Raw genomic sequence first — 19638 nt, 5'->3', positions numbered from 1 at the left:
TGCACATAAGCCTCAACTCCTCCAATTCAGATTTTTCATTCGAAGATAGACCTGCATCATGAGTTTGTTATTGAAATTGGAGTTGTTGTCTTGGTGCAAATTGTTGCTGAAAACCAGGAGGGTTGAATTGTTTTGCTCCAAACTGTTGGAATGGCTGTTGCATCGTATTCTGATTGTTGCTCCATCTGAAGTTAGGATGATTTCAGTTATTAGGATGATAAGTGTCTGGAACTGGTTGATGCGATCTCTGAAAGTTGCTCATAAACTGAGCTGATTCACTAGATATAGCGCATTGCTCCATCGCATGCGAACTTGCACATAGCTCACAAACACTGGTTATCTGATTAACACCCAGGTTAGCCAAAGAATCGATCTTCATAGACAATTCCTTTAGTTGAGCAATGATATCCATAGCTGTAACCCTACCTTGCTATGTGGCAATCTCTGGGCTGGATACTGATATTCATTAGCAGCCATCAGTTCAATTAGATCATAAGCTTCCTCATAGCTCTTCGCCTATAAGGCTCCACCTGATGCTGCATCGAGCATGGGTCTGGACTGTGCTTCCAAACCATTATAAAAATAGTTGATGATCATCCAATCAGGCATTTCATGATGAGGACACTTCATAAGCATTTCCTTGTAGCGATTCCAAGCTTCATATAGAGATTCTTCCGATTGCTGCGCAAATTGAGTAATAGCGTTTATGATTGCAGCTGTCTTTGCTATAGGGAAGAATTTTGTGAGAAACTTTTGAGCAAGATCTTCCCAAGTAGTAATCGAACCAGCTGGTAAAGAGTGTAACTAGCTCTTAGCCTTGTCCCTCAGAGAGAATGGGAATAATCTCAGCATCACAGCATCTTCAGAAACACCGGTGAACTTGAAGGTGTCGCAGATCTCAATGAAATCCCTAATGTGCATATTGGGATCTTCCGTTGAAGAACCCCCAAACTGGATTGAATTCTGCACCCATTGAATTATGCCAGGCTTGATCTCAAAGGTATTAGCTGTGATAGCTGGCCTGACAATGCTAGATTGAATATCATTGATCTTGGGTTGAGAAAAATCCATCAAGGCTTTCGTTCGTGCTGCTAGATCTCCCATTATAATGAGTACCTGAAACACAAACAAATAAATCGTGAATGTAAAAGAATCCGAGTCAGTGAACTTTAACGACCACTGATGACAAGCATATAAACTAAAAATTAACACCAAGTCCCCGGCAGCGGTGCCAAAAACTTGTTAGGGTGAAAACACGCGCTAATATTCACGCAAGTATACGCATTCACAAGTAGTATAAGATATAAATCAGATTCGTTCCCACAGAGACTGTTTAGGTAAAGTTCAATTTATGCACCTATGCAACAATGTATGGTTATCGCTTAATGCTAAGACAAATGACAAATTGGGTTTTTATTTAACTAAGAAATTATACTAAATAACATTAACTAAGAGAATTGAGGTTGAATTACTATATATGAAAATATGGGATTCTAACTTCATTAAATACTTCATTCAATAGCCTTATTGTTCTTAACCTTAGCATGTAATGGTGATGACACTAATCAGATAACACGAAACTAGTAAACGCCAACTTTCGTTGTACGAATACCCTACTACCAAGCATCCACAAAAGAGATAGAAGTTGAATAGACACCAATTATGCTTAGTCCTTATATGTCTATAAAAATTGAAAATATAACGGTTTAATGCGCAAGTTATCTATCGTGATTACATAGGGCAAGTAAGATGGTTAAAATTACCTACGAATCATGCATAACAAATACATGAACCTATGATAGCATGGCAAGTTCTAAACCTCTATATTCATTGTCGCTTCAATAGAGATTAACACACTATCTTATATGTTAGCTACGTACATAAGACGAATAAGCACAACCAATACTAGGATATCAATCAATCACCACACATCAAGATATCGAAATGAATTAATTATTGAAATCCATAAGTAAATCCGCTAGAATCCTATGATAACGATTAGCCCATAATTGAACTCATCGTCATCATGGGTTCCAATAAAAGCATGTTATAAAACAAGGTCTTAATAAACTGAATAATAATCAAAGTATGAATAAAAAAGAGGTCTAGGTTCAACAAGAATGAAAACGAGCATCCAAAGTTACAACTATTTTCAAAGAATCATAAGTAGGAAACAAGATCTTCTTTTTCGGAGTTGTTTTGTGCTTCTAGGTCTTCTCCTCGATCTCCCAATCTTACCGGATGATGAATACCCTTTTTTTAAGTATATATAAGCCCCTAGTGGACCTGTACCCTTAAAATTATCAAATTCCACTCAAAAAAGGCTTTATCAGTGAAATCAGCCGCGCATCATCATGCGGTCACGTGCAGGTCTAACGCGGCCGCGTGTCGGCATGCGGTCGCGTGCACTTCTGACGCGGCCGTGTGGGTGGCTTCTGGAAAATTCTGATGAATCTTATTTTGGCCATAAGCCGAGTTCTACTCGTCAGAATTAGGAGATTCAATTGCCCACTCGAAGCTAACGAGATTCTCTACAACTTGAAAATGGCATTGGCTTCCAAATCTGATCACTTTTCATCATATTTCCTTTCGAAGCTCCTTTCTTCATTTAACTGATACCTGAAATGCAATAACGCAAAAACACATCAAAATACCAAAACTTGAGTCCAAAACACCAATTTAAGCTTGTAATAAAGCATTCCAAGTGGATATAAAATCCACTTATCAGATATTGATTGATTCAATTCCTTTATGACGGAAAATTATTTTGATTGGAAGATGCGTAAGTGGCCTAGGCGGACGGTCTAGCATTAGGACTTTGTGTTAACTGAAATATGTTAATACAATTTTGTCCTTTGGCCACAGTGTGCCTTTTTATTAAAGTACATATCGGTTGTGGCCGGTATGTAGCTTTTATTTCAGTACTCATATTTGGGATCTGAATTCTATGAATTATTATCCAGCTATATCACAGTGGCTGATCAGCATGTGATAGTGCATCCGCCAGAATATTGTGATTCCCAATCTAAAATTATTGCTTACTATTTTATAAGCTTACTGTTAACTTTAGCTATTATTAAGATATCATTAATTATTCAGTTGTTCTTTCTTTATCTGTATAATAATGTTGTTATCTTTTCGAGCATATATTTATACTGGTTGCTGAGCATTTCATAGGTCATACTTGTTTTATTATGTTGATCTTTCAGAGAGGGCTTGAGATGCCTCATTTGTTGCACACTGCTAGGAAGAGGGTGCCTCTGGTGCTTCCTCAGATCTTTAGGTTTCAGGTGCCCCGGCAGTAGCAAGTAGGAATTGGGAGTTGGTGTAGTTTATACATTAGTCTGTAGTATAATAATAACAATGAACTGGTTTGTAAAACTTATTAGACTTTTGAGGATTAGCATAACTTCATGTAGAGGTTATCCTAATCAGGTTTGTAGTTGTAATAACTAATGGTTTGTGTTAGTTTCTATTTCATATTATAATCTGTGCTCGATCCTTATGCATGCAGGGGTCAGAAATAGTATTTTAATTCTGCTGTGTATATTATTTCTTAGTTTATCAGTTAGTGACCCCCAAATCTAGACCCCGGATTTGGAGGGCATCACAGGTTGGTATTAGAGCTACAGGTTATGGTCACTGAAATAGATCTAGGAGTTGTTTTATTTGAGTTATAAGAAGATCACATGAGATAAGTATGTGTCTAACTCATATCGGATATAGTCTTTTGGTTATGAGTTTTCAGATCTATATCTGTGAGCTGTGATGTGATTCCAGCAGGAGCTCATGGATGATTTGAGTTTGGATGAGACAGGTTACTCTGGTGGGGGAGTAGGACCTCCATCCCCTTCATCGGATTCAGATGAGTCAGTTCAGAGTGAGCCCATAGTAGCAATTATCGAGCCTAGAGTTGAGATACCGGCAGACCCAATAGTTGACATTGTGCAGCAGGTAGTTTTAGACCCAGAGCTGGTTAGAGTAGATGAGAGGGCAGTTCTATCTGTACGTACTGAGGTGGCGGTGGATGTCTCCGAGGCTGGTGAGACCCGAGTTATAAGGATCACGGAGGAGGCCCGTATGGCCATGTCTAGAGAGGTGGTTCATGCTAGGACCAGGCATACCCAGGCACAGAGTCCAGCGACATCTATTATTTCAGTTTTTTCTAGGACTCCAGCGACAGTGGCTCCTAGTGTAGTTCCATTTCATGTGTATACAGCAGTGGGCAGAGAGTGTGATTTTCTCAGGATTCAGAATGTCGGGATGAGTCAGACGATTAGGGAGATGGTGCAGACAACTGCTTCTAGAGCAGGTGTTTCAGGTTCCGAAGTGCAGTCTAGGGTTCGAGCGATTGAGCAGATTTCCAGAGCGAGGTTGGCAGAGCAATCTTCCAGTAGTGAGCGGGACGTAGAGGCCCACAGTACTCGACTTGTAAGTTGAATCTTGTCAGAGTTACGTGCGGTGCATGAGCCGCGTGGCTAGATGATGTGAGATGAGTTGGTTTAGGAGGCGAGAGACCCAGTATAGAGGGTATCTATCTTTTGTTTTGTTGTGTATGGTGGCGACAACCAGTGATATAAGATGCAGTTTGATGCGAGGAGAGTGCCAGCGGCAGCTGGGTCAGTTTGATAGAGTAGGGATATCTTTTGTAGCATAGTATATTCATTATTCAGTCATTCTTATTATTGAGTTGTATATTTTTGAGTTTGTATCAGTTGAGCCGAGTCAATACTTTGAGTTAGATGTACCAGTATTTTATATATATGTGTTGGTTTGTACAACAGTTTCAGTTTGTTGTATTAGCTTTGTTTTATTTCCTGTCTTTATTATCTAGTATTAAATTTCTTTTATATTATCCAAATTCACTAGATTAAGAGACAGTGTATTTCAGTTTAAATTTAGATAATTGTTCAGATAATTGTATTCATACCCAGATCATTGTTCATTTGAGCGCATTATAGTAGTGGCCCATTTCTTTTCTTTTCTTTATTAAGTTAATATTCTTTGAGATTTTGAGCAGATATAATAAGTATGCAGCAGGTACTAAATGTTGGTAAATTTATAACATGGATAAAAGGATTTTATGCATGAAATTTTTTTAGTCATGTTAATAAATTGCTACATATTTATATCTATGCTTAGCAGATTATAGAGGTTTTCTATTTTATTTTCAGAAAATGGGTCCTAAGAAGGGTAATAAGACAGGGGAAAATCGTACTGAGAATCATACTGATCCAGCAGTTGTCCAAATGTTGGGACTGATGCAACAAAAAGTGACACAACTTGCACAACAACAGCTAGAGCAGCAGCAACAGCAGCAACAACAACAGCAGTAACAGCAATAATAACAATAAGTTGTTCCTGTGGTAACCTTTAAGAACTTTCAAGCTGTAAATCCACCCGAGTTCAAAGGGAGTGCTGATCTAGTGGAAGTCAATGCCTGGCTTAAGGAAATAGAAAAAGCTTTTGAATTGGTTGGAGTAAGAGATGAACAGGAAACTAAGTTCGCCAGTTATTTCCTCAAGGGGGAGGCAAACTACTGGTGAAATTCCAAGAAAGCGTTGGAAAGAGATCAGGTGGTGATCTGGGAAACATTTACAAAATTGTTTTTAGAAAAATATTTCCCGAGGTATTTGAAGAACCAAATGGAGATTAAGTTTTTGAGTTTTATGCAAGATAATTTGAGTGTTGCGGAATATGACGCAAAGTTTACAGAATTGGCAAGATTTTTTCCAGATCAAGTTGACACGGATGAAAAAAGGGCAAAAATATTACAACAGGGATTAAAATATTGGATTCAAGATAAAGTGGCTATGTTTGAAATGACTTCTTATGTGGCAATAGTTCAAAAGGCAATGGTTATTGAAAGTAGAAGTGATACATCTCAAACAGAAAGGGATGCAAAGAAAAGGAAATTTGAATCTTTGGGAGGAGGACCACAACAGAGTAATTTTCAGAGTCGTTTTAATAAGAGGCCAGAGTTTCAGCAAAACAGAAATGTGAGCTTCAGGAGACCATCAAATGGAAATGGGAACCAAGCTAATCAGATCAGGAAACAGACAGTAAAGGTTCAACCCTTCTCCTATACCTTATTGCAGATACTGTGGTGGAAGGCGTGTTGGGAACTATCCAACCAATATGTTGTGTTTCAAGTGTAGAAAGAAAGGGTATTTTGCTAATAAGTGTCCAAGTTTGATTCAAATCCAGAAACCAGAAAGCAATTGTTTTACATGTGGAAAACTAGGACATCACTCCAAAAGTTGCCGTACATCAGGAATGACCAATAATACACCCAAGATTGTAGGTGCTCCATCTCAAAGGGTGCCAAGGATTGAAGGACCACCAGCTCAACCCAAGGCCAGAACATTTAATATGTCTATGAAAGATGCAGTTCAGAGTTCGGATGTGGTTGCAGGTACGCTTCCAGTAAACTCCATAGATGCTAAAGTTTTAATTGATTCTGGAGCTACCAGGTCATTTATTTCTAAGGATTTTGTTGATAAACTGCATTATGAAATAGAACTGTTAGACAAAGCATTAATGATAGAACTAGCTAATAAGAATCAAGTCACAGTAGATCAAGTGTGTCCGAAGTGTGACATTGGGATAGGAGGACATCATTTTCAGGCCAGCTTGATACCTTTTAAGTTGGGAGAATTTGATGTTATTCTAGGGATGGATTGGTTGTCAGAAAATAATGCTCAGATTGACTGTAAGAATAGAAAAGTGAGACTTCATACAGTGGATCAAAAGAAGAAAGTGGTATTCAAAGGAAATAAACAAAAAAAGAAATTTTTATCGATAGCTCAAGACAAGAAGTTACTACGCCAGAATTGTGAAGCATTTTTAGCCAATGTAATAGATACTAAGAAGGAGATTCCAAACCTAGAAGCTGTTCCAATAGTCAACGAATTTCCAGATGTATTCCCAGATGATCTACCAGGATTACCCACCCGACATAGAAATTGAGTTTGCTATTGAATTGGCACCGGGGACAAAACCGGTTTCCAAGGCTCCATACTGGATGGCCCCATTTGAGATGAAGGAATTGGTAGTTCAGCAACAAGATCTTTTGGACAAAGGATTTTAAGACCAAGTGTATCCATATGGGGCGCACCAATTTTGTTTTTCAAGAAGAAAGATGGGAGTATGTGACTGTGTATTGATTACCGACAGCTGAATAAATTAACCATTAAGAATAAGTACCCATTGCCAAGAATTGATGACCTGTTTGACCAATTAAAAGATACTATATGGTTTTCTAAGATTGATTTAAGACCGGCATACCATCAACTGAAGATCAAACTAGAAGATATTCCAAAGACAGCTTTTAGAACCAGATATGGACATTATGAGTTTTTGGTAATGACATTTGGATTGACAAACGCACTGGCAGCTTTCATGGATCTGATGAATCAAGTGTTCAAAAGTTATTTGGATAAATTTGTGATTGTATTCATAGATGATATTCTGGTTTACTGAAAAACGGAACTAGAGCATGTTGAACATATAAGGATAGTTTTGGAGATACTACGACAGCAGAAATTGTACACAAAGTTTTCATAGTGTGAGTTTTGGTTACGAGAAGTACAATTTCTTGGGCATGTTATAAGTAATGAAGGATTAAAAGTAGATCCGTCAAAGGTTGAATCCGTGATCAATTGGGAAAGACCGAAGACACCAACAGAGGTAAGAAGCTTTACGGGATTAGCAGGCTATTATGGAAGATTTGTGCAAAACTTTTCAAGGATAGATACTCCACTGAAAAAACTTATACGGAAAAATGAGAAATTTGAATGGACGGAGAAGTGCGAGAAAAGTTTCCAAGAATTAAAGAACAGATTGGTATCAACACCAGTACTAGTCTTACCAAATGATCAAGGAAACTTCGTAATCTACAGTGACGCCTCACACAAAGGTTTAGGCTGTGTTTTGATGCAACATGATAAGGTGATAGCTTACGCGTCTAGGCAACTGAAACCCCATGAACCGAAATATCCAACCCATGACCTAGAACTAGAAGCTATAGTATTTGTATTAAAGATATGGAGGCATTATCTTTATGAAGAAAAGTGTGAAATCTACACGGACCACAAGAGTTTAAAGTATATCGTCACCCAAAAAGAACTGAATATGAGGCAAAGAAGATGGTTAGAATTGATCAAGGATTATGATTGTGCAATCAACTACCATCCAGGCAAGGCAAATATGGTGGAAGATGCTTTGAGTAGAAAAGAAAGGTTGAATATGGTCACTTCATCTGAGGAATTGATCAAGGAATTTGAGAAGCTTGAAATAGAGGTCAGTATTTCAAGTATGTCTACAGATATGATATGTACTATGTCTTTTCAACCAGAATTGCTAGAGAAGATAAGAAGATATCAAGAGGAAACAATGAGCCATGAACAAGAAGAATTAACAGGAGAAGAATTAAGATGCCAAAAAGATGACAAAGGGATCCTAAGATTTTCTTCCAGGTATGGATACCTAATGTAGCTGAGCTAAAATAGGAAATTATTCGAGATGCTCACAACTCCAGGTATTCAAATCATCCAGGAAGTACGAAGATGTATAGAGACTTGAGAGAAAACTTTTGGTGGCCAAGTATGAAGAAAGAGATTACGGAGTGGGTAAGTAAGTGTTACACTTGCCAAAGAGTTAAAGTGGAACATTAAAGGCCCAGTGGATTGATACAGCCATTGGACATTCCAGAATGGAAGTGGAAACATCTTGCAATGGACTTTGTAGTTGGATTACCGAGGACCAAGGCAAACCATGACGCTATTTGGGTTATTATTGATAGATTAACTAAGTCATCACATTTCCTTCCTATCAATGAGAGATTCTCATTGGATAAATTGGTTCAGTTATATCTGAAGGAAATTGTGGTTCGACATGGAGTTCCAGTGTCTATAGTTTCAGATAGAGATCCTCGATTTAATTCAAGATTTTGGAAAAGCTTTCAAGATTGTCTAGGGACAAAGTTAAATATGAGCACTGCTTATCATCCGCAGACAGATGGTCAAAGTGAAAGGACAATTCAGACTATCGAGGACATATTGAGAGTTTGTGCTTTAGATTTTGAGGGCGGTTAGGATAGACATCTACCCTTGGTTGAATTCTCTTACAATAACAGCTACCATGCAAGTATCGGAATGTTGCCATACGAAGCTCTATATGGTAGAAGATGTAGATCTCCAATTTATTGGAATGAAGTTGGTGAAAGAAATATTTTGGGTCCAGAATTGATTCAGCAGACAAGAGAAAAAGTGGATCTCATTAGGAAAAGGTTAGTGAAAGCTCAAGATCGACAATTTAAATATGTTGATCCTGTCAGAAAAGATATGGAATTTAAAGTTGTAGAAGCAGTACTATTAAAGATTTCACCTTGGAAAGCTTATCCAGATTTGGGAAGAAAGGAAAGTTGAGTCCTCTCTATGTTGGACCTTTTGAAATTTTGAGGCATGTGGAGAAAGTGGCATATGAGTTAGCTTTACCACCACACATGCAGTATATCCATAATGTGTTCCATGTGTCCATGTTGAAGTGATACTTTCCTGATTCTAATCATGCGATAGAGTATGATCCAATCAAGATCCAGCCAGACTTGTCTTTTGTAGAGAGACCGGTACAGATTCTAGACCGGCAAGAGAAAGTGCTTAGAAATAAGTCTATAGCCTTATTACGAGTTTTATGGAGAAATCCCAAGGTTGAAGAGTCAACTTGGGAGTTAAAAAGTGAAATGGTGTCTAAGTATCCTCATCTACTTTCCTAAAATAGATTATGAGGACAGAATCCTGTTAAGGGGGGAAATGTAATAACCGGGAAATTTCTGTACATATTCTGTGATATATATGATAAATATTCTCTATTTAATTAAAATTAAAAATATTTTTCCATGATTTATTGTGCAATAGGTTTTAAATTAGTCCTGCGAGGACCATGATATTTTTCGAATATTTATTAAGTATTTAAAGTGCAATTATATGAATCGAGCCGCAATCTGGACGTGTGTCAGATTACGTTTCTTCCGTGTTATTTGTTAAAACTTGTTAGGTGTAAGTTTGCATCTATCATAAGTGTTTTCGGGATTTATTTTAAGTTTAGAGAATATTTTGGTTTCACAAAAGTTAACAGACTGGGCCCCGATCGGAACGTAAAAGCCCACAAAAATCCGTACATCTATTTTTATAAAATCAAGGACTCTGCTGACAGTCCATATTTTCGTACTCTTAAAATGTACGTATTTTACGGGAATTTTGATATAAATATTGTATTTATCTATAAACTATCTTTTTACAGTTGTCCCCGTAAATTATTAATTTTCGGGCTTGTAATTTTAATTAAACGAGAAACAGGTACCGATTTGTGATTTATTGGGACCGTTCGTGTATATATAAATAGGCGTCGTATTTATCCTATTTTCAGTCAAACACTCTGTATTTTTATTCTAAATTTTAGTTTTCGAAACACGGAATTCAAATAATCCAACATTTTGATCGAACTAGGAGTCAGTTGATTTCGTTCTTAGTATCGTTGCAAAGCTCGTGTCGATACGATCGTAACCATACCAAAATCTTCCATTAAGGTAGGGTATTTATCTATTTCGTATTTTTGAATTTTTCAATTAAATTCGTTTTTGAGTCTTGAGTACTTATTTGCTGTTTTTGATGATTGATAATTGTTTCTGCGATCACGAGGAGTGATTTAGCATTTTATTTTGTTAATTTCGATCAAGATTTGAATAAGTTTGAGTTTATGATTTTATCAAAATTTTCAATTCAAATTTCTGGAATTGTTCTTGGTTCTTGTTTGATTTTGAGTTCAGGAATAGATTATAGATATTGTAAGCTTCATACCAAGAGTGTAATTTTTAGTGCAGAAATGAAGATTTTCGAAGTTCACCGGTTGTTCCCCGGATTGTGCTTCGTTTTTAGTCGGTAAATGATTTCCCGGGATCGATTGAAGATGGGGACGGTGGAATCATGTTCCTGGAGGTTCAAAGAATGATTTGGTGTTGAAAAGCAGAGATTTTGATGGGTTTTGGGGTGTAATAGGCTCGCCCGATCGTCGAATGGCGCCAGCCATTTTCTGGGAAACTCAGAATCCGGCGGCCTGTTCTTCAGGTCCCGACCACCCAACCACTGTCCCACGCCCCCGTTTGATCGGGTGGGGAAGAAGAAAACAACTCAGAAGTTGTTTATGAGTTTTTGAATTTTTAAAATCAAAATTCTATTATAAAAATTCCTAAAATCCTTTTTAAATTCCAAAAATAATTTGGTTAATTATTTTTATAATTAACTAAATTATTTTAAATCCCAAAAATTATTTTATTTTATTATTATCAAAAATCCAAATTTGTTTTAATTATTTATAATTTATTTTAATTAATTATTTAGGATTTAATTAATTGATTAATTCATTTAATCAATTAATTTTATTTATAAATAGTTAAATAAAGTATAATTATTCATATTTAAGCCAAATAATTCCTAAAAATTATTTTAAGCTTTTAAAAATATATTTGAGTATTTAAAAATCAATTAATAATTGATTTATTCTTATTTTAATAATAATAATGAGACCGTTCTTCCATAATACGAAATGAACACGTCTAGACTCAGAAAAATAATCTGTTATCATTAAAAATAATTTCAAGACCCAAATCCTCTCATAGCATAGGGTCGTTTGTCTTACAAGTCGTTCTGAGTCGAATACTTATCGAAAAATCCCTATTTTGACCCGATTTCAGTTTTAAAAACACCGAGACCTATCTTTTAATGATCTAACTTATATGATTACGTGCTATGTGATATGCATGCTATCTGTTTACAGTTTTCGATGCCATGATTAGATAACGATCGGGTAGACGCTGAGACGTATAGACGTTATCCGAGTTTGTCTGGATTAATAAATAAGTATATTTGATTTATAGGATTAAATCTAGGTGGGAAGACAGGGTTATAAAAATTAAATTCAGTCTTTGCATACCAGGCAAGTACCCCTGTCCTATTCCAATTTCAGAATAGATATTGTTATATATTTGAGATTGATATTGTTGTTAGGTAAATCCTTTTGATACAGTACTTTCGAATACTCGTAGATTTTTTGAGACATATAATTCTAGTAATCATTCTACTAGAATGATAATTTTATTCCGGATACATAGTGGGTCATTATGTTATTTCATTTCACTCTATTCAGTGGAACTAAATATTGATATTTAACGAATAACTAATCATTCTAGTTATTTCGCCATCAGTTGTTGAGATTACTCCGGACCATGTGAAATGGGGAGTAGATTATGATAGGATATAGATTGATTCGATTCCTTTATGATGGAAAATTATTTTGATTGGAAGATGCGTAAGTGGCCCGGGCGGACGGTCCAGTATTAGGATTTTATGTTAACTGAAATATGTTAATACAATTTTGTCCTTTGGCCACAGTGTGCCTTTTTATTAAAGTACATATCGGTTGTGGCCGGTATGTAGCTGAAATATGTTAATACAATTTTGTCCTTTAGCCACAGTGCACAACAGTTCATGGACTTTGCAGTTACAACTCTATTGGACTCTGTATACCTCTTCTTCATAAGCTCACTTCAGGTTGGTATGAAATGCACTAATTGATGAAAAATTATTAGAATAGCATTCACCGAGGAAAACCACTTTAAATACAGGGAAACTGTTTATACCTTACATGAATATTATTCATAAGGATTAAAAGAGGCCCACCATTTGATCTTTAGGATCAAGAAACTCAATAAATTGGAAATATGATACACGATAAACTTAACCATGTGGCATGTACATGTGACTTAATCGTAAAGAATATGAGTATGTGCCTAAATATAATCCTATGTAAAAACTACGTGGGCTTGATTTCTATTAGAGCACATTTGGGAACTTGAATTTCATTTAAAATTCCGAATTTGACCAAATAACATATTTGGATAAGTAAAAGAATTTAGATTTAGATTTTAATTCAAATTCAAGGAATTCAAATGTTAATACAATTATGAGAATTTAAATTTACAACTCAAATCATGTCATTTGAAATCTATCATTTCAACTGAAATGTGTGTTCCCGAACATAACATAAAGGGATACGTCTTGAGAAGACGTCTGAAGTTTTATTATATTTTAGATTTTTTTTAACAGATAGATTAATACATGAGCAATCGCCGATACACAAAATTCCACGCGGTCAAAGTAGTATCCTCAATAAGACGGTTCTCGTTCCCACTGGAATTGCACTCAAGAAAAAATATTAGTGCAACAATGTTCGATATTCTTAACAGTTTCTATTGACAGAATCGTGATGGTGAGATTAGAGTTCATTGAATAAAAAAAATAATAAAATAAAAATATGGGGTAATTGAATCCACCAAATTATTCATACAGTTTAACTATTGTTATATATGGTCCACTTTTGAAGAGCCTAAGATGTACAAAATTTGGATAGAAGAAAATAGCTTAAGCCACGTCCCGTGTACCTAAACCATCATATTACCAACCATTCAATTGATAGTGATGTCACGGCTGTTAAAGATAAATGATTCAAAGCAACAAATATAGAGAGAATAAAAAACAATAACTATCAATCTAAGGTTCTATCTATCACTCTAAATATTTAAAGCTCTTATCAAATGATATTAATTACAATCAAAGAAGCTTTAAATATTGAGTGTTACAAGTTTGTAAGGCTGTAAATGGTGTGGAACAAATTGGACATGACATCTCCTTGTCAAATCAAGCTTTCAAGAAGTGTTGAGTTTATTTTGCAAAAGCTCCACACTGTTATAAAAATGGAGAGATTTTGATTCAATTTGTTGTTGTTGATTATATAGATTGATAGGCTGGGAGAGAGAAGGGACACGTGGCTGATTTATATCAATATGTTTGAATTGCATAGCTTGCAAGAATTGTAACTTGCGACCTAAATATTTGCTTAACTTGCGACCAGGAGCAGTGAAATGGACTTAGAAAATATTTATCCAATGCTAACCTGCGACCTGTATTCAACTGGTGTGATACTTGAATTTTTTCTTTTGTTTGTCTACTTGCCAACCTGCGACCAAAATAGATACACACCAACCTGCGACCTTTTGCTCTTGTACAAGGACTTAGTTTAATTTGATCATCTGTTAACCTGCGACTTGCACGTTGTAGTAGTAGAATAAATGCTTTCAAAATTTTTCTAAGTCCCACTTCAACCTGTGACCCAGAGATGTAGTACAAAATTTGATTAAGTCTCAACCTACGCCTTAGATTAGCCTGTAGTGTACAAAACACTTCATTTTTTCTGTGGTTATGAACAACAAAAGTAGAAAGTATTATAGTCTACTCTCGAGGTAAAAAAAAATAAAACAGCCAGGGATGAGTTTTTTGCACGCGCTAGAGGAACACAAAAGCAACACAGCGCGTGTGTTGCAAGCGAAGTCCTTGCGCAATAGGCAAAACCAGAAAAAAGCTGTCATTCTGATTATTTGATTCTTTTGCTGTTTGTTTTCAATTGCACAGATACTTGCAATTTGTTTCTTTCTTTTGATCAACACAATCAGGTGGGTCCCGCGGCTGATAATCAATCAAAGAGGTTACCGTTTGTGGTTTCTTTCTTTTTCAAAACAAACTGATTGGTTCTTCTATTTACTTAACTAAATGAATCATGCATGCAAGTTTCTTTGGATTAAATAAACAGCCAATACTCGCATGCTAATCTGGTTAGCAGCTTTGTAGAAAATAAATAAACATTTAATTATAAAAAATAAACAAATGAATAAATAAATTTCATTTATTTATTTAATTAAAAATTAAATCATAATTTATTTATTTAAAATCTATTGTTGATGTAATAATTAAATAAATAAATGAGTTGATTTTCATTTATTCATTTAATGCACAATCAGTCATTGATTAATGTTATGGATAAAAAACTAAGGTTATTATTTGCTGTATTTATTACTAAGATTCGGGAGCTCAAGGCCTTTAATAGCTGCTCTCGTGTATCGTAGCTTAATTCTGCATTTACGAGATGCCTACGTATCTCTGTGAATTAGAGAATCAAGCCAAAAAATGTAGTTCTGATTTGTGGGGTGAGGCCCCTTATATAGATGTTGGGAGTCCTTGAATTGGACTTGGTATAGGAGACCTGGTGGGCAAGTCTCATAATTAGAATAGGCTTAGGAGTCCTAGGAAGTAGGAAGCTGATTCCTTATCCTTTTAGGTCCCCTTGAGGCTAATCTATAAGGATTTATATCCTTATCGGGACTCTTCTCAATAGCTGATTTTTCCCTTATTAATTAATTACGAAATTAATTAATAATCAGGGCTTTTGGGCCTTTTTTATTCCACCAGGCCTGATCTAGTCCATCAGGCTTAACCTTTCTGGTCTGAATATCATACATCTTCTTATTGGGCCTAGCAGCCCATAAAATCAGGACTTATTTATCCTTATCATTTGCCCCCCAACTTTTAGGAAACATTGATTAGGTTTCGCAGAAGTTAAATCTATTCGTTCCCTTACAGGGTTTCATTTTTGCGTAAAGTGTGGAGCGACCTATACATTTACAATGAATCTTCCTTTTATTCAGGAATCATCTTAATTTCCAGGAATTTTTCCCTAATTTTCGGGAATTTTCCTTAATTTTCTGGATTTTCCCCTAATTTACTGGGATTTATCCTTAATTTCTGGATTTTTCCCTAATTTCTGGGATTTATCCTTTAATTTTCTGGATTTATTCCTTATTTCTGAAAATATTAACATTTTTCAGAAAATATTTAAGGAATTTCCTTATTTTTCTGGATTTTTTCCCTAATTTCTGGGATTTATCCTTTAATTTTCTGGATTTATTCCTTATTTCTGAAAATATTAACATTTTTCAGAAAAATTTAAGGAATTTCCTTATTTTTCTGGATTTTTTCCCTAATTTCTGGGATTTATCCTTTAATTTCTGGATTTTTCCCTAATTTCTGGGATTTATCCTTTAATTTTCTGGATTTATTCCTTATTTCTGAAAATATTAACATTTTTCAGAAAATACAGGAATTTCCTTATTTTTCTGGATTTTTTCCCTAATTTCTGGGATTTATCCTTTAATTTTCTGGATTTATTCCTTATTTCTGAAAATATTAACATTTTTCAGAAAATATTTAAGGAATTTCCTTGGATTTTTTCCCTAATTTCTAATTAAATGATCAGAAAAATAGAACTTTTGATGCTCAATACATCCTAGGCGTTGTTGATCCACGCCAAGGAGACAGTTTCCTAACAACGTCTAGGAAACTTGCGTCCTGGGCGTTGTTGAGGCTATTCGAGCCTTGATTCATTCAATGAACTTTGATTTTAAATCTTTTCAAAATTCAAATCTTATGGGCTTCCCGCCTTTTTCTTAGGCCCAGGCCCGTTTGTGCATCTTTGAGCTCCTCTATATAAGAGGTGGAGTATGAGTTCATTTCTCACACTTCACTTTCACAAAAATTTCTAAACTTCAACTCTGCAATTAGTCTCTCAAGAATCGCCACCTCCAAGCAATTTTCGGCTTTCTACTCCGCCGCTTTCTGGGCTTATTTTGAAGATTCCGTTTGAATCTTCATCTTCTTCACTTACTTTCAAGAGCTTCCTAGGTTTTTGTCTTCATCCATGGCGGATTCTGATTCATCTCACTCCCATGTCCCCCAAGCTGTTGCCCGTCCCTCTAGGGCCAGCCGAGGTAAAAAATCTCTTGTACATTCCTCAGTTATTTCTCTTAGGGATCTTTTAACCGAATTCGGGCAAGCCTTTCCTAACATGTTACACTTAGATGCATATAATTATCCTTCTAGATTTGGTCCAGATCAAGTAGGTACCATAGCCCGCCTTTTTGGCATTTCTCACCCTTATAGGGCCGAGGCTCCAGGCCCAAATGATAGGGCCTGCTACCCAAAACCTGGGGCCATTCGGGTCTATAAGGAAACCTTCTATGCTGGTTTTCGCCTACCTCCTCATCCTTTTGTTTTTCGCCTTTTGGCTGAGGCCCGAGTCTGTCCGACCCAACTCACACCCAACTCTTGGCGTTTTATTCACTGTTATATGGCCCAATCTCGTAAACACGGTTTTGAGCCAAATGTTTGTGTCTTTCGTTATTTATTTAAATTTGTAAATGCTTCTGAGGACCAAGGATGGGTCAAAATAGTTCATAGATCCTTGGCTCATTCCCGCTTTATTTCTGGCACCAATCCCGACTCGTATCCAACATGGAAGAGTGAGTGGTTTTATGTATTTATAGATTCCGAGGAGGGTTGGGACCATTTTTTCAGGCCCAACTTCTCAAAAAGTATAGACGGGTCTTTAAGAGACCTAAAATTGGGGATAGATGAGGATGCGGCCATCAAGGCCATTACTGCTGATAACTTGCACCATTGCGCTCTCATCCTTTCAGAGGGTAATTTGCAAGGTTTAGGTCTAAGTGACCTTGGTCCCGAGGGTATTTCTTTCCCCTTTTTGTTCCATTTTCTCCATTCTCTATTTGTCCTTTTTCTTACGTGCTCGTATTTGCCTGCAGCTAGGGCCGCTTTGGACACGATCTTCAAAAAGCGGGAGGCCCGTGCCGCCAAGGGCTCTGCTGTTGAGACCCACCGCGACAAGCGGGTTAGGATTGGTGACGGCCCTTCAGTCACGGTTCAGGAGGCCGTCCCTACCTTTTTATCCCAGAGGCCTCCTAGCCTTGATGAAGATACCTCTCCCTTCACCGTCACTTGGGGCCTTCAGAGGAGGGACACGGTGGTAGGGAGTTCCGAGGCTACCGCCGTTTGGTCTCAGAGCGTGATCACGCCTCGTGACAGGGCTGAGATCGTAGAGTCTTCTGATGACCTACAGATTGAGCGTCTGGGTGCTCAGGCCGTGGCTTCTGTAAGCCTCTTCCTTTTTTAACTGTTTTTTTTTACTTACTGCCCTTCACAATTTGAAGGATGTGAGGACCAGCCTAACTATTGCTGAGAGGGACAGGGATAGGTACCTCAAGGCTTCCGAGGCCAACTTCACTCGTTTCCGTGAGGTAGAGAAGGAGCTGGCGGATGAGAAGGAGAAAGTTCGTAAGCTGGAGCTAGATGCTCAAAGGGCCCGAGCTGAGGTGATAGCTGAGTATAAGGCATCTCAGGACTTTCAGGATGTCCTAAATGCTGAGTACGATGCTAACTTCCCAGAGACCTTTTCTAGCTGTTGGGAGCAGATAGTAGAGGAGATTGGGAAGAAGATTCTGGAGGTGACTCTCATTGCCTATCCAGTCCCTGATATTCCTGGGAAAGAGCCTCTTCTTGATGATATCCCTCTTTCTCCTATTCTTGCTTCTTCTGCTGAGGCCGAAGCTGTTTCTCCTCGAGGTGCTGATCCTGTTCCAGTTCCTTCTTCTGCTGCCGATGAAGGAAACATCGATGATGACTTCTTCAAGGATCTTTGAGTATTTTGTTTTTCTTGTTTGGCCCATTGTGGCTTTCTATGTATTGACTTAATCGTATTCAGAACTTATTACCCTTCGGGGCTTATATTTTATATGTTGCTTTTCTTGCCTCTTTCTGTTTTGACTTTACAATCTTAATATGCATTTGAATCTTAAAAATCCTTGGATTGAAATAATTTCAAACTCTTTAATATGAAGTCTGGTTTTTCAAAACCTTACATAGCATGGGTTCGACCCTAATCAATAATAACTAGACAATGTAAATTCTACTGGAATATAAAATCCTACGCAAGCAAAGCTTCCAGGTGCTTTTAAACCTACTTGTCACAATGACAAGTGAGAATCGTACTTCGCCTATCTTACACGTAGTAAACCTTCAGGTTTTGTGCGTGCCAGGTCCTCGGGACTTCAAAACCATCCATAGTTTCCAGCTTGTAGGTTCCTCTACCCTGAACGCTCTTGACTCTGTACGGCCCTTCCCAATTTGGGGCTAGCTTTCCTTTCTGTCCGACACTAGAAGCCTCTATTTTTCTCAAGACTAGATCACCTTGTTTGAAAAACCTCTCTTTAACCCTTAGGTTGTAGTAGAACGAAGCCTTTTTCTGATACTCTACTATCTTTGCATGTGCCTTATCTCGCACTTCATCAATTAAGTCCAGCGCCAACCTTTGCCCTTCCTCATTTTCCCCAGCATTGAAAGCTTGAATTCTTGGAGAAGAATGTGATATCTCCACGGGAACTACTGCTTCTGCCCCATATGCCAACATGAAGGGAGTTGCTCCAGTCGTGACTCTACAGGTAGTCCTATAGGCCCATAGTATTGGAAGTATCTCATCCACCCAATTATTTCTTGACTTCTCGATCCTCTTCCGTAATCCATCCAGGATTATCCGATTTGCTACCTCCGCTTGCCCATTGGCTTGCGGGTGAGCCACAGAGGTGAACCGTAACTCAATTTCATTTTCTTCACAATACTTCTTGAATTCCTCATTGTTGAATTGTGTTCCATTGTCAGTAACGAGGATACGGGGAATCCCATATCGGCACATAATGTTTTCCCACAGGAATTGTGCAACCTGCTTAGTTGTGATTTTGGCCAAGGGCTTGGCTTCAATCCACTTAGTGAAATAATCAACGGCTACAATCAGAAACTTCCTTTGTGCTGTGGCCATAGGGAAAGGCCCTAGAATATCCATCCC

The 19638-nt window shown here is 37.1% G+C and overlaps 1 non-coding gene across 1 annotated transcript; it reads left to right on the top strand.

The window, feature by feature from the left end:
• Positions 1-607: 607 nt before the first annotated feature.
• LOC141676350 (small nucleolar RNA R71) lies at positions 608-714 on the top strand. Its single transcript, XR_012556946.1, has one exon. It is a non-coding gene; the product is annotated as a small nucleolar RNA R71 (small nucleolar RNA).
• Positions 715-19638: the final 18924 nt, after the last annotated feature.

Source organism: Apium graveolens, chromosome 7 (assembly GCF_009905375.1).
Source record: "Apium graveolens cultivar Ventura chromosome 7, ASM990537v1, whole genome shotgun sequence".
NCBI classification, from domain to species: domain Eukaryota; kingdom Viridiplantae; phylum Streptophyta; class Magnoliopsida; order Apiales; family Apiaceae; genus Apium; species Apium graveolens.
The sequence above is the reverse complement of the archived record's forward strand: the minus strand, read 5'-3'. Positions and strand labels throughout refer to the sequence as shown.